Source organism: Erpetoichthys calabaricus, chromosome 3 (assembly GCF_900747795.2).
Source record: "Erpetoichthys calabaricus chromosome 3, fErpCal1.3, whole genome shotgun sequence".
In the NCBI taxonomy this organism is placed as follows: Eukaryota; Metazoa; Chordata; class Cladistia; order Polypteriformes; family Polypteridae; genus Erpetoichthys; species Erpetoichthys calabaricus.
Genome location: NC_041396.2, coordinates 83,231,479 through 83,246,036, shown reverse-complemented (window position 1 = coordinate 83,246,036; position 14,558 = coordinate 83,231,479). Strand labels below are relative to the sequence as shown.

The 14,558-nt window shown below is 39.6% G+C and overlaps 1 protein-coding gene across 2 annotated transcripts in view; it reads left to right on the top strand.

Moving 5' to 3' along the window:
* The window catches only part of LOC114648143 (metabotropic glutamate receptor 4-like), a 983,563-nt gene that overhangs the window by 604,501 nt on the left and 364,504 nt on the right, over positions 1-14,558 (top strand). The gene's annotated exons all lie outside the window — the stretch shown is intronic.

The window sequence follows — 14,558 nt, the reverse complement described above, 5'->3', positions numbered from 1 at the left end:
CCCCCGACCGGTCCATGGAAATATTTGCATCTAATAAAGTGGTCCTTGCTGTCAAAAAGGTTGGGGACCACTGCTTTACAGGATATAGAAAGAGAAAAAAGACAAAATATAAAAAAAAAAATTAGGCAATACTAATTAACATAGAATAAAAGTAAGGTCTGATGGACAGGGAGGACAGAAAAACCAAAACAAAAAAAAACTCCAGACAGCTGGAGAAAAAAAAACAAAATCTGCAGGGGTTCCGAGGCCATGAGACCACCCAGCCCCCTCTAGGCATTCTACCTAACATAAATGACCTCAATCAGTCCTCATGGTATTCAGGCTTCACATGGAAGAACTTGATGATGACGGTCATGTGGACTTCTGGCCTTTAATCCATCCATGTAGGGACATCACGGTGCTTTGATTAGGTGGTGGTGGAGCAGGTCGCCACCACAGAAAACCAGAGAAAGAAACAGCAGAGAAAGTAGAGGTTAGTACAGATTTCAGATTCACCATGAATGATAATGAGAACTAAATGCATATACAGAATATCAGGATTAAACTAAAAGGAAGCTATGAGAAAGCCATATTAAAATAATGTGTTTTTAGCAGTTTTTTAAAGTGCTCCACCGTATTAGCCTGGCGAATTTCTACCGGTAAGCTATTCCAGATTTTAGGTGCCTAACGGCAGAAGGCTGCCCCACCACTTCTTTTAAGTTTAGCTCTTGAAATAATAAGCAGACACTCATTTGAAGATCTAAGTGTACAATTTGGAATGTAAGGTGTAAGACATTCTGAAACATAGGATGGAGCGAGATTATTTAAGGCTTTGTATACCATAAGCAGTATTTTAAAGTCAATTCTGAATGACACAGGTAACCAATGTAGTGACATCAAAACTGGAGAGATGTGTTCAAATGCAGAATGTATGCTTTCTAGAGCATTTTGTGATGCGACCTACTAGGAAAGACGATACATGCAATAAAGACTGATTATTCTCAGAAGAATTTTGTGAAAGTTCTCATTGAGAAAGGTCTAATGTGAAATTGTGATTGGCCCACAAACTGTGTTTGGACTGAGTCTTTGAAAATGGGCTGATTTCTGGCAAATGCCCAGAACAGATGTTATACATACTGTCTCCTGGACTGGATTAAACTGGTCAGAAGACACGTGTCCGGTAAAGCACTTCATCACAGGCTAAGTACAATTTACACAAGATGTCCCGTAAAGTGTGTGAGGATTGTCCTCCCCATGTAATCTACTTTATAAAATCAAGATTGATTGGTTTTTAAATCACTTTGAGATGGTTCTTGCTATGAAGGGTGCTGTAATAAAATTAAGACTGATTGGCTTTTAAACCACTGTGTCATAGTGCTCACTGCGAAAGGTGCCATAAACAAAAATTGAGATTGATTTTTTAAAAGCACTTTGGAATTCCCTTACTATGAAGAATCCTATAAAATTGTTTCATTGTCCTGTAAGCACTTTTGGCTAGTATTCACTATGAAGGATGCTATATAAAAATTGAGATTGATTACCCATTAAATCTTTTTGCAATTCTGCTCACTATAAAGGGATCTTTTAAAATATTAAACTGATTGTCCTGAAACACGGCTTACTGTGAAAGGTGTTAAAACTGATTGTCCTGTAAGCAGTTTTTGATAGTGCTCACTATAAAAGATTTTCTATAAATAAGAATGATTGCATGAGTGTGTACTATGTGATATATTGGGATCCATTCGAGGCCGAATCCTGCCTTGAGTCAGATGTTGTTGAAAATGGCTCAGACTCTCTGTGACCCAAAGTTAGATTAAGTGGGTTGTGAAATAGGTGGAGGGATGTCCTATAAAACACTCGTTTACTTTGAAGCTTTTGATTGCATGAATGTGTCCTGTGGCATCCAGTCCATGGCTTGGTTCATGACTGATGTTTTAGGGATAGTCTCTGAGTCATCACCTCCCAGAAGTGGATTAAGAGGGCACAGACAATGAATGGATGTACATCCTGTAACACACTTTGTCATGAATGCTATGAAACTGAAGCTGAAACTGGGAGTTATTAAATCATTTTCTGATGGTGTCTACAATTAAAGAGGCCAACTGCATGAGTATGCCTTGAAAAGGATGGCGTTCTATGGGGAGATGGTTCCTGCTTTGTGTCTAATAAACTCTATCTTCTCGCAACCGTAAACTGGACTGTTTTTCAGAAATAGGATGGATGGAAGCATACAGAGATATCTTGTAAATCACTTTGTCATGGTTCTCAGCCTGAAGGGGGCTCAATAAAATGAAGATCAGTTTATCAATAAAGCGCTTTTTGTTGGTGCTCACTGACAAAAACTGAGACTGATTTCTTCTGTATTGTGTTTGCACATTCTTTTAGTGCTTTTCTTCAACTAGTTCACTTTCCCCTCACTTACCGAAAATGTTTTTCTACAGATAACATTGTGTCCAGTGTTAACTAGGATAGTCTCCAGGCCCCAATGAACCTGAATTGGTTTAAGAGTTTGCGAATGTTGCATTAATATGTATTTTAAAGCATTCTTTTATATCTTGATGCATATGATGGTTGTACTTGCCAGTATAATTTACCTATATTTTATACACGTGACAATCCTACTACCCCTGCTATGAATAGTATTATAAAATAATTAAGGTGAATTGTCCTCTAAAGGATAATGTTCACTAGGATGAATATTGTATTCAATTAAGATCGATTATCTTTTAAACAGTGTTGAGTATTACTTGCTATGATGGGCACTATAAAATGTAGACTAATTAATTATTAAAGCACTTTGACATGGTGCTTACATTAACTAAATTCATCCTAAAATAACCACAATTTACCTGTTTAACACTTTTTGGTAGTGCTCACTCACTATGATAGGTGTGATGTTAACCCTCAATTTATGTTCACATATTTGCTCCGTTTCTACTATTGAGGGTCTGGTGGACCCTTATGTTTATCCTTTACCCAATGGTAGGTCACTTTTAACAAGAACCATACTGTTCTCTTATCAAGCACGATAGAAAAGTTTCATTTTATACACAACACTACAATTACAACTATATGTGGCTTCAACTATACAATGCATACTGTAGGTAAAGCAGGTCAAGATAAGACAATTAAACGCACAGTCAAGCAATTTCATCATTTGTACTTAACTTCTGGTGCTGGCATTGGTTCCTCTGTGAACTGGGCTGGAGGGGCACTAGTATCATCCTATTGCAACCTTGTCTCAACGGTTACAGATGCTGGGGTCCGTGTCACTTGGTGTCTTACTTGTGTGTAAGATCTCACTAGTGCTTTGCCCAACTCATCAAGAAAGAGCTGTCTCCTGTGGCGATTCTCCCTTTTCCAGTCTAGATTCAAGATTGTCTAGGTGACAAAAGCATTGTATTCAGAGATGTCCAATATGTTAAAAAAATCACTTGTGGCCAGCAAAGTGTTTTTCTTTTTGCAGCTGTAGCAAGTCACCAGCTTGTTCAAATTGTCCGCTCCTCCTTTTGTAGCATTATAGTCCATTGTCAATTCTAGCGTTTGATGTTCCTGGTCACAGATTCTCCCATCTGTACTCAACAAGATCACATTTTTTCATTTCTTTGGCACATGGAACCCTGAGGATGTGTCAGCTGTGTAGACAAATTTCAGTGTCTTCACTGCTCCGTTCTGTGTAGCCAGCACCTGAGGATGGAGCTCTGGATTACTTTTCACTGTAGTGCCAAGCATTGTTAGCTTCCACTTGAGGGGCTCCTCTCCCAGCTTGTGTGAAGTTAAAGAAAGTTATCACATATGACGTTTTGGTCACACAGCCCTGGTGTCATGTCCAGGGCAGCCTGCATGCCTTGAGTTCTCTCAGAAGTTCCTTCATCTGGCTTTTCCATGTAGACCTGCATGTTCCAGGCATATGATGAAGTAGCATCACAAGAAACTCAAAATTTGATTCAATATTTTTTCAGTTTAGATGGCATGTATTGCCTGAGCTGGCAGTGGCCCCTAAAAGCCATAAGTAGCTCATCCACTGTAATGTAGGGTTATAAAACAACAGAACATGCTCCACTAACTTGTCCCACATCATCCTAATTGCAGGTATAGAAGTTTGTCTCCCAAATGCTGAGTTGGTCTGGTGTGTTGGTTATCAAAGTGTATAACCCTGTGAAATAATTATGTTTTCCCAAGACATTGTTGCCCAGTTTCTGTATCCCACAAGGATTGTACAAATTTCCCACAGGATCTAAAACACCAGCAAGAATGAGAATATGAAACTAAACACGTAAAAGGGTTTAATCCAACATGATCTTCATATACTGAAATTTCATCTTCTGAACTTGAGAGTGGTCCATCAAATCCTCCTTCTGTCTTTCTAAGGTGTTCTGGGTCTGAATCTTTTTACCATCTTGAAGGATTATTGTGACACACACTGATGCATATGTATTAATAAGATGTACCAACACCACAAATCCTAGAACGGGGAGTGAGAAGTTTTTGATTGTTCAGAATTTGTATAAAAAACAATTGTTCTGACTCACACTACAAAAAGTAGAGAGAAAACTATGGAGATAGACAAGTCCTCAGTGCTATAAAAGTAACAATGTTATACAGTAACTACAAAATACAAAGAGTAAGGAAAGTGCTACACATTGGGGTTATGGTAACATGACTAGGCTTTGCTGGAACACATACATACAGAAAACGAAGGTACACAGTGAACCTTAATTTTTGCCATGTTTGCCTGTTTTAACCTACAATTACCCAGCTTTATTACTTAAAGGTCTAGTAGACCTGAACAGTACTTATGTAATTTAAATATGTAAGGGGAGTGTACAGTACGCCTCAGTGCTAATGTGTTTTAAACTTGTTCATTGCGGGAAATGAACCAAAGCCATTGAGTCTCAGGTTTGAAAATTAAGTAATTGTACAGTTTTCATTTTGTAAATCTTAAAATATGTCCCACAGACCCAAACATAAGGTAAGGGTTATGTCAAGAACATCTGTTCTGCGAATACTGCTCCCTGTGATAACACATCAAGATTTCTGTCTAGATTGGCTGAGATTACTCTCTTTATACAGTGCACTTTCTAAATTCTTAAATTCTACAGCATTCTTCTGACTAGACAAGATGCTTAAAATATGAACCCATTTAGTTTAAAGTTAAGCCCCAGGTGACACAGCATATAAAGTATCAAACAAAGAAGCCAGATGATGATCTTTCTCATGCACAGTCTCAGTGTCAGTGTCGTGACAGCAGGGTTACTTTTCAGAGGACACTGGCCTTATTTTAGAGCCTTTTTGCACATTCCTGGCAGCTACTTTACAATGACAATGACTTAAAGTGACTCCAGCTTTAATAAGCAGCTTGTTTTCTGCTGGAATTTAGAATATAAAAGTTACATCTGTTCAATGAAATGTAATGGTGCAAATCATTCCGGCATAAACAAAATGTGAAATTCATGAGTACCACTTAAGCATGCCGGCATTAAACAGAGAGCATATTTGCACACGCTTGCTTTTCAGGAATCTTCATGCTTTCTAATTAAAAGCCTCCCTGCGGTAGGTAAACTGGAAGCCAGCAGTAACTGCTTCTCTGAATGAGCTGGATGTGAGCAACTCTCACATCCAGCAAGGGGTGTCAAGCTGCAGGGCCTTTCTTTATTTTTAACTAAATCTGCTTGTCCAAATCTTCTCCTACTGGACCTACACACAAAGGATTATGGGATGCAGGTGAATCTTCAGCCAGCAGTTTCTATTTTATGCATTTGCTATCCAAAAGCTAACATTGGCCATACCTGGGGCATGTGTATCATCCTCAGCAAGCTCCTGATTTTTTATTCCTAGTTGGCCAAAAACAACTTTGATTTTGTAGTACTTAAACATTTCAGAGTCATCCTTGGATCTTTTTAAGTGGCAATATTCTGAAGCATTATGACCTGGAAAACGTGTGTGCACTATATAATGCCCACACCTTCATTTTCCCAGTAGTGACTTAGCTGGTTCCCAAATCAATGGTTATTATCTCATCATTAATTGGAAAGTGCCGTTTCCCATTTCATGGCTTCACTAACTCCTTCATACTCTTTCCCTAGTAACCAATGCTCATGGTGTTAGGCTTATTGGGGGTGGTTGATATTCACATTACATATACCTTTATATTTTAACACACTTCCTCCATCCCATAATGGGGCAGTTCCTCAGGTTATGAATGTGGCACATGGATGGACCTTCATGTTATTTCTACAGTCAAAAGGAACACTGTGGCCTGTAAGAGAGTTGCTCACACTTGCATCTGGTCCTACCAAAATAAGCTCCAGTTCCCTGTGAAAATGACCATTAGAATACTGTTTGATGGATGGATGGATGGATGGATGGATGGATGGATGGATGGTTAATTTGGTATGGGACACCACTAGCACTTAATAATTCAATCACTATTGGGATCACAGGAGTTTATGTAAGCCAGTGTGTCACGTTTAGTCTGGAAGATACAAATGTTCTTCTGGAAGAATTTGTAAATTTGTACTGCTGGGCTAATGCATATGGAATGATGGATAAGTTGAAATGCTCTGCAAAGGTCAGCCTATGAACTGTAACAAAAAGACAGGAGAAAAGATAAAGGTTTGGGAATCCATCCCATATATTGCAAGGGATAAAAGAAATAGCAACCGAGTAATCAAAAAAGACTGAGTCTCAAAGTAGACTGGCTGAGATAAAAAGGTGCAGGCTTTTTTAGTTGCTGTGCAAGAAGAGGCGGGACCATGAGGGGACAGGAGGGCGGAAGTTAGTGTTGGTTTCCATGGGTTTTCCCTTCTATGGATCTGTAGAATATGAAGAAGAGATGTCAGTGTACTTTATCAACCCTCTAACTGGCATCTTACCCTCAGTTAAGCACTTTGACTGCCTCACAAGAGCACGTGTGTGACAGAATATATAATAGCATAAAAAGTGTAGCGGGAGAATAGTCTGATCAGCCCAAATATGCTCATTTAATATCACTTCTTGTGCCACATTGACTTCACTAAAGTGAAAACTATCCTTACAAGTTAGTCAATATTTACATTTCTTGCATCTTTCACTAAAGGCCTTCAAAAGCATACAGCAATTTAGGTAGACAATTGCATAGCATTTCTCTCCTATATATTGCCTATCATCACTGAATATCCATCAACACTTTGGGGGAGAAGAGTACCCATATCAAGAATAATATCACATGAACTAAGTAAACAATGAGAACACAAAACAGAAATCTGGGCCTGCTGCTCAGTTGAGGTGGTTTGCCCACTTGCCCAGCTCTCTAGGACTACGCTGAAGCATTCCTAGCTTCGTTTACATCTCTCTTGACCCTGACTTATTCCCACTATCAACTCTCCTACTTACCCCACTAACCCAGTGGCATAGCTAGGGGTGGGCAGAGGGGGTGGTCCACCCTGGGCGGCACATTTTTGGGGGCGGCATTATTGGCCAAAAGGTTCAGCACAATTCATGTGTAAGCAGCAGGGTTCAGAAAAATATCACTCATGAATGAAAAAGGTAAAATTCTCTGAATTTTATCCACAAATGCTTCAAAAATAATTTTGACTGTCCTTCTGTGACGGCATCAGACACAGCAGTTGAAATTTATGAGGCAATAACAAAAATAAACATAAACATTACACCGATAATAATTTATAGAAAGATAAACAACTAATTTACAATTTATAATTTTGTTTCGTTATCAATCTGAATGCGTTCTTGCTCTGTACAGAAAACAGCCCCACCTACTGTATCACTTATACACTACACTGGTCCTGGTTTTCACAGCATAATTATATTAAACTAATAATTAGAACACAGCTTATCAGTGCATCTATACTATATTCTTGTCTAGTTGATGCTTATAAATAATTACAGTATATGTGAAAAATTATTGCTGTTTCTCTATATATGAATAAATCTATGCAAAATTTATCTTACTTTTTCTCAATACATCATTTTAATTTTCTGTTTAAATAGGTTAACATATTCAGATATATTGGAGGGCGGCAAATTGAAGCACTGCCCCGCCCAGAGTGGCACAAACTCTAGCTACGCCACTTCACTCATTCAAGTCTTCTTCAAACTTTTTCCCATGGTCAGACTTACAAAGTCCTTTGGCTATGGCTACAGCTCCTGCTCCCTGTATCAGCTACCAGTGTCCCTGCACCTATAAGCTCAGAGTTGCCCTAAAATGTCAGTTCTCCAGGTGTCCATTTTAATAATCTTATTTGTCCTGCTATTGTCTTGGCAAAACATTACTTGTCTCCTGACAGGTCCTAATGGCTTTTCACTCTGTCTGTCTGTTTCAGCTAATGCATCCTTATATGCTTATAGAGTCATTATTTTCACATGAACCAGATAAAGTGACATCTGCTAATCCACACTCTCGAGCACGATATTTAGAGGCTATAACTGCCTTACCTCAAAACTGCTGCCTCCCTTACCCAAAAAAGTCACCAAAATAATTATTATAACATTGCAAGCAAAATACTGTATTATAACTCTGTATTTTTGTAAACAATCTAATAAGGCATAATGTTCGCAGCTTTCACAATTTCTAATACACACTAGGTTTTTCAGAGGCATTTATCCTTTAATTAAATTGAAGGTCTTGGAAACCCCTTAACATTTATGTGTCCTCTAATGTCTGCCACTGTCTAGACATCCTTGTCCTCCTACACTGAGACACAGAGTTGCTCTCTTTTTTTTCTTCTTCATTCTCTCTCTTGGAGGTTTCCCTCTGCTTCTTGCCACCTAAATGGTGTCCTTTTCCCCTACTAGTCAGCTGTCTCATCACCGCACACTTGTTTTCTTTTAAATAAAGACACTAACATTATTCAGCATAGAGTCACCCACACATTTGCTGGTCTCTCCAGGGGATGGCACACAGCTGCCAGTCGCCTACCCAATTGTTATTCATGTTGTACTAATTAAAATAACATGAGAGCCTCTACTCCCCCATGTTACTAATGAATCTCTTTGGTGTAAATACTGGACAAATGCCTTAAAAGTGTAAAATCCAATCAGATGTGTTTTCATTGTAAACCACATCTAATTAAATTCAGTGACACAGGAGAGGATTGGACACAAAATGGGAAAAAAAATGCTTTGCGCAATTGTGCAAACATTCAGATGGAAATCAGTTTAGAGACACCAGTTACCTAGTTTTCATATTTTTGCAATGAGTGAGGAGAACCTGAGAACGCAGAGAAAAATGAACATAGACACAGGAAGAATGATTTCAATCTGGCGCTCTGGAACTCTGAGGCACTGCAGTTAGCCATTGTGGCACCCCAGAATTGTCTGGCATATGTAATAAAGATTCAGCTGGCTTTGAGGGCTGCAAAAGGTATGCTTCTTAGCATCCATTATACGGTAGTCATGAATTACCTATAAGCACACGTGGTTTCTTAGAATTTATCAAACTTTCTCAAAAAGTTTCAATAACCCTCCAGTCTAAGAATTTCTGATTTAAAAATAAATGCGTTCTGTGTCACACATCAGGGCTTTTACCTTTACCTTTGGAGGAAGAATCCATTGTCAGTTCAGTTTTGCGATGCCACACTCTTTGACAGCCTCCAAAGTAATACCATTACCAGTTCTGTCATGCTGTCATCCCCTTTCCATTTTAACACTTTCTAATAGAAGTCAGCACCTCTCACCAAGGTGTTTGTGTCTGCGCGTGTATCCGTTGGGGTTCTGCCCATGTTATGTGCTCACAGATGATTTAATGTGCCTGACATTAGGCCTGTACTCCTCAAGGCTATCTCACTCAGAAGGACAGAGGCAGGCGAGGGTGTAAGTGATTTGCACGTATGCCGCTCGCTGTGATGGGTCTGCTCCACAGGTGAATCCCAGTCTTGCACTTTAGAGTTATGAGGCGCAGATCATTGTCTGCTCTTAAAAGTAAGTTCTAAGGACACATAGGAGTGGGACACACAGATGATGCTATGAATGAGGTATCATGTTACTGGATATGAGGGACCAGTGGGACTGGAAAAAAATAAAATGTGTGGACAGTTCTATCTCTTTGAATGTTAAACCTCATTGTTAACACTCTCTGTACTGACATTTACTGTACTCAGTACACATGACAATATGACTACTATTACTACTACTGCTACTACTACTATTTACTTGCCTCATACATAATGTAGTTTGACACCCTCAGTAAGCATACTGTATGTGCAACTTAGAAAGTGAGTGGTTTAGTTGGGTGCTCATTCTTAATTGACTTTCATGGTGTAACATGTTGGGAGCAAAATTCATTTCCACTAAACTTGGAAGACAAGACTCTCTTAATCCAAGAATTTTGACCCTTCGATGCGGACATAATCAGTACATGTCACAGCCTTTGTTTAATGTTTGGAGGGTGCACTTTTGTGAGCATTTTTAGCCCTTGGTGGATGTTGCATTACATAACATTACTAAATACATCTTCAGTCACCAAAGTATGGGTTGTGAGAAGCAGCCCGGACACAGACAGACGGACATTGTATTTTCATCCAACACACGTTTATTTACACTATTTACAGTTTGAATACGCACAAACCCAGTGCCTCCAGCACCAATCCCCCAAAGGCAAGGCCTCTGTTCTCAGTGTCTGCTTCCTTCAGGCCGCCTCCACTCAGACTTAGTCCACTCCTTGCCTGACTCCAGTCCCACTTTGCAGGGAGGCGGCCCCTTTTATATACTCCCGGATGGGCTCCAGGTACTTCCCGACACTCCTCCACGGACACTCCCCTGTGTTGCGGAAGTGCTGAGGTCCAGGGTTCTCCAGGCACTGGGGCACCCCCTGGCAGTGACCACGGGCCTCTACAGGGTTCAGCTTCCCAGCTCTGTACCCGTAGCCCCCAAAGGAACCAGGGCGGTCGCCCCCTCGTGGTCCGGAGGAGGCATGAGCCCATCTCCTGTCCTTCTGGGCGTCCCGGCTGCGTGCCACAGGGTCTAGACCAAATGACAGTACAGCACAATTGTGAAAAATTACCTTAAAAATATTGAACGTATTCTTTAATGTGTATTTTCTGAGGTTTTGCCCATTTCTGTGACAGTTTAACTCTTCCTAGATTTCTCTTGCTGTGTCTTCAGTATTTGCTACAATTTCATTTTTGGTATTGTTAGAAAATTCACCATGTTTTACTATTTCTTAGTTAGTGTGGTGAATATGAATTATTATAACTCTAAGAGTCATGGTCCAAGTACAGATCCGTGATGAACTTACCCCATGCTGCCCATCCTCTTCTCTTATCTCGACTTATTCCTTACCTCTTTGCCACCTCAGTGGAGTACAGGTGTGAGCTGGAGAACTTTGCCTCTTGGTGCAGAAAGATTTCTCTGCAAGTTGACATCACCAAAAGGAATTGGTTATTGACTTTCACCACATCAAAGAGCCTCTACCACCAGGTCGCTATTCAGGGAGTGAATGTTGAGGTGGTGTACTGACAGGATCCATATCAATGACAGGGCTGGACTTGTCTGATAGCACAGAAGAACCGTATAAGAACACACTTCTTTATCTTAGGAGATTGCATTCCTTAATGTGGGTAATGACATCCTTTATACCTTTGCACCATGCTCTACACTATGCTGTGCTGAGTCAGTAATATCACCTCAAGAGAGGCCCACCAAATCAACAAGCTATTTAAAAGGGTAGACAAAGTTATGGGGCAAAATCCGGATACCCTGGAGGTATTACAACAGAGATAATGAATGAATCTTTTTATTGTTCTTCTTTTTTTGACATTATGGTGTGTGTTTAGTCTATAGTGTGCGCGTGTGTGTCTGCATGTGTGTGTCTGCGTGTGTGTGTGTGTGTATGCATGAGAGTGTTTATTTAATGAACTTCTGTAAAACCCAAATTTCCTCCTGGGAGCATATAAAGGTCTATCTATCTATCTATCTATCTATCTATCTATCTATCTATCTATCTATCTATCTATCTATCTATCTATCTATCTATCTATCTATCTATCTATCTATCTATCTATCTGATTTCATAAATAACCAAACTGTCAAAGACTTTTAGCTTCAGGTTTACCATGCCATGCTGAATAGTAGTAGGATTTGATTGATAAAGTATGCTTTGATTTATTTAAAGATCAAAATTATCCTCATGTGTAAATATTGCCATGAAATTGTTACTTACATATTTCCTCAGAATAGTTAAAATAATGCTGACAAATAGAAGCACAAACTTGCATAAAAACAAATGAACAGCATACATGGAGAGAAACATATTTAAAATTATATACAATATCTTGTGTGTGTGTGTGTGTGTGTGTGTGTAGTATGTGAAGATATACAGCATGTAATTGATGAGCCACAACCGTAAAACCACCTTCCTAAGTTGTGATGTGGGACCTCCATGGATCAGACTTGTTTTTCTAGCATATCCCACAGAGGTTCTGGGGAATTCGCAGGCCAAGTCAACACCCAGAACTCTTTGTCGTGTTTTTACAATGTTTCTGCTGAAAGTGGCCACTGCCATCAGAGAATACTTTTGCCATGAACTGGTATACATGGCCTGCAACAATCTTCAGGGAGGTGAGTACGTGTCAAAGTAGCATTCACATGAATTCCAGGACTCGAGGTTTCCAAGCAGAACATTACCCACAGTGCCTCCACCAGCTTGCCTTCTTCCCACAGCACATCCTGGTGCCATCCCTTCCCAGTTATGTAAGACACAAGCACCATGCAGTCCACATGATCTAAAAGAAAACATGATTCATCAGACCAGGCCACCTTCTTCCATTGCTTCATGGTCCAGTTCTGACAGTCACATTCCCATTGTAGGCACTTTTGGCAGTGGACAATGGTTGTCGTGGGCACTCTGACTGATCTGTGGTACATACTCCCATATGCAGCAAGCTGTGATGGCACTTTGTGTTCTGACACCTTTCTCTCATGGCCAGCATTAGGTTTTTTAGCACTTCAAGTTACAGTAGCTCTTCTGTGGGATTGGACCAGACAGGCTAGCCTTTGCTCCCCACATACATCAATAAGCTTTAGGTGCTTGTGACACTGTCACACGTTCACTGGTTGTCCTTCCTTGGACTTCTTTTGGGAGGTACCTACCACTGCATACTGGGAAAACCACACTAGATCTGTTGTTTTGAAGATGCTTTGACCCATTGATCTAGTCATCACAATTAGGCCTTTGTTGAAGTTGCTTAGATCTTTGCACTTGCCCATTTTTCTACTGGTGCTAGTGCCAATGGTCTCGTACAGTTTTTCACAAGGAAGGAGTGCTTGCCTTTCTAAGGCTTGAAGAGATGGCAGTGGGCAAAGGTAGTATTCTGTGCTGCCTTCACCACATCTGCAGTGCTTTATGTTTTTGAACCAAGCAGATGCTATACCAGGATGTGGACCCTACTAAGCACCTGCAGAAATGAGTGAGAGCAAAGGACAGCAAAGATGGTGCATTAGGAATCCAGTTTCCTGTAGTCTCATTGAATCAGTTTTTGACTTTCAGTTTATGTTATTTTATTTGTTGTAGTGAGGTGGATTTTATTGGCACAAATAAAAGAATGGTTGTTGTCTTTCTCTTCGAATACAATTGAGAGGCTGGTTAATTGAAAAGTGAATTGAGTGGACCATAGTCTCATTGGCAAATCATGCTAGCTATTGGGGTACAATGACTAAGGTGCTGAATTTTAAGCCAATAAAGTTGCTGGTGTTTTCCTCACTGTGTGGCGCTAAACAAGTTATTTAACCTGCCTATGTTCTATCTGTAAAAATATCTGTAAACAGCTGTGACACATCCTGGTCATCTGTTATTTAGAATAAAGGCACACCATCTTCATTTAGAATGAAGGAGCAATGCTGCAGACCTCACTTGTGAAGGCACAATCAGTGTATGAGCCAGAGTGGAATGCTGTATCTGGAGGGGAGGAGCTCCACTGACCGCACCCCCTCACAGCCATCTTTACACTTTTTGTACTGTCTGTCTATAAGGACTGCTTACCATGGCCGCTATGGCATCCATTTGTTTTTGAATTCCTGTAATTTGGATTATGTGCCCAAACTCTAACTAAACTGACATGTGATTATGATAATGTTACTTAAAAAATTTAAACTTGATTGGTAAATAGCTTTATTCTCAAAATTCAATAATTTAAACCCACTTCATTTTACAAAATTCTAGATTTTCAATGCAGTAAGAATAAGTAATTTGTGCAAGGGAAAATATTGCCATTTTTGGAAGTATGGCATATGAAGACTTTTTTGACTTACGTCTAATTGTTCATATGATCTGGTGTTGCTGCTGGGAATATCTCTGGTAACTCTGGAGTAAAAATGAATGAAGGGATTAAACACTGTACATCATATTTTCTTTCTTTCTTTCTTTCTTTCTTTCTTTCTTTCTTTCTTTCTTTCTTTCTTTCTTTCTTTCAGGATAAGTTGAAAACACCAGTTCTGAATTTCAGTGCTTCCTACACCATTCAAATGAGCTTCGCTATACATTTCAAAGAATAACATTTTTTTCTTTTTTTACACTTTTGGATAAAATTACAATAACTCTTTACCCGTTCACCTATAAAAGAAAGTAAATGGAATGGAGGGTCTCT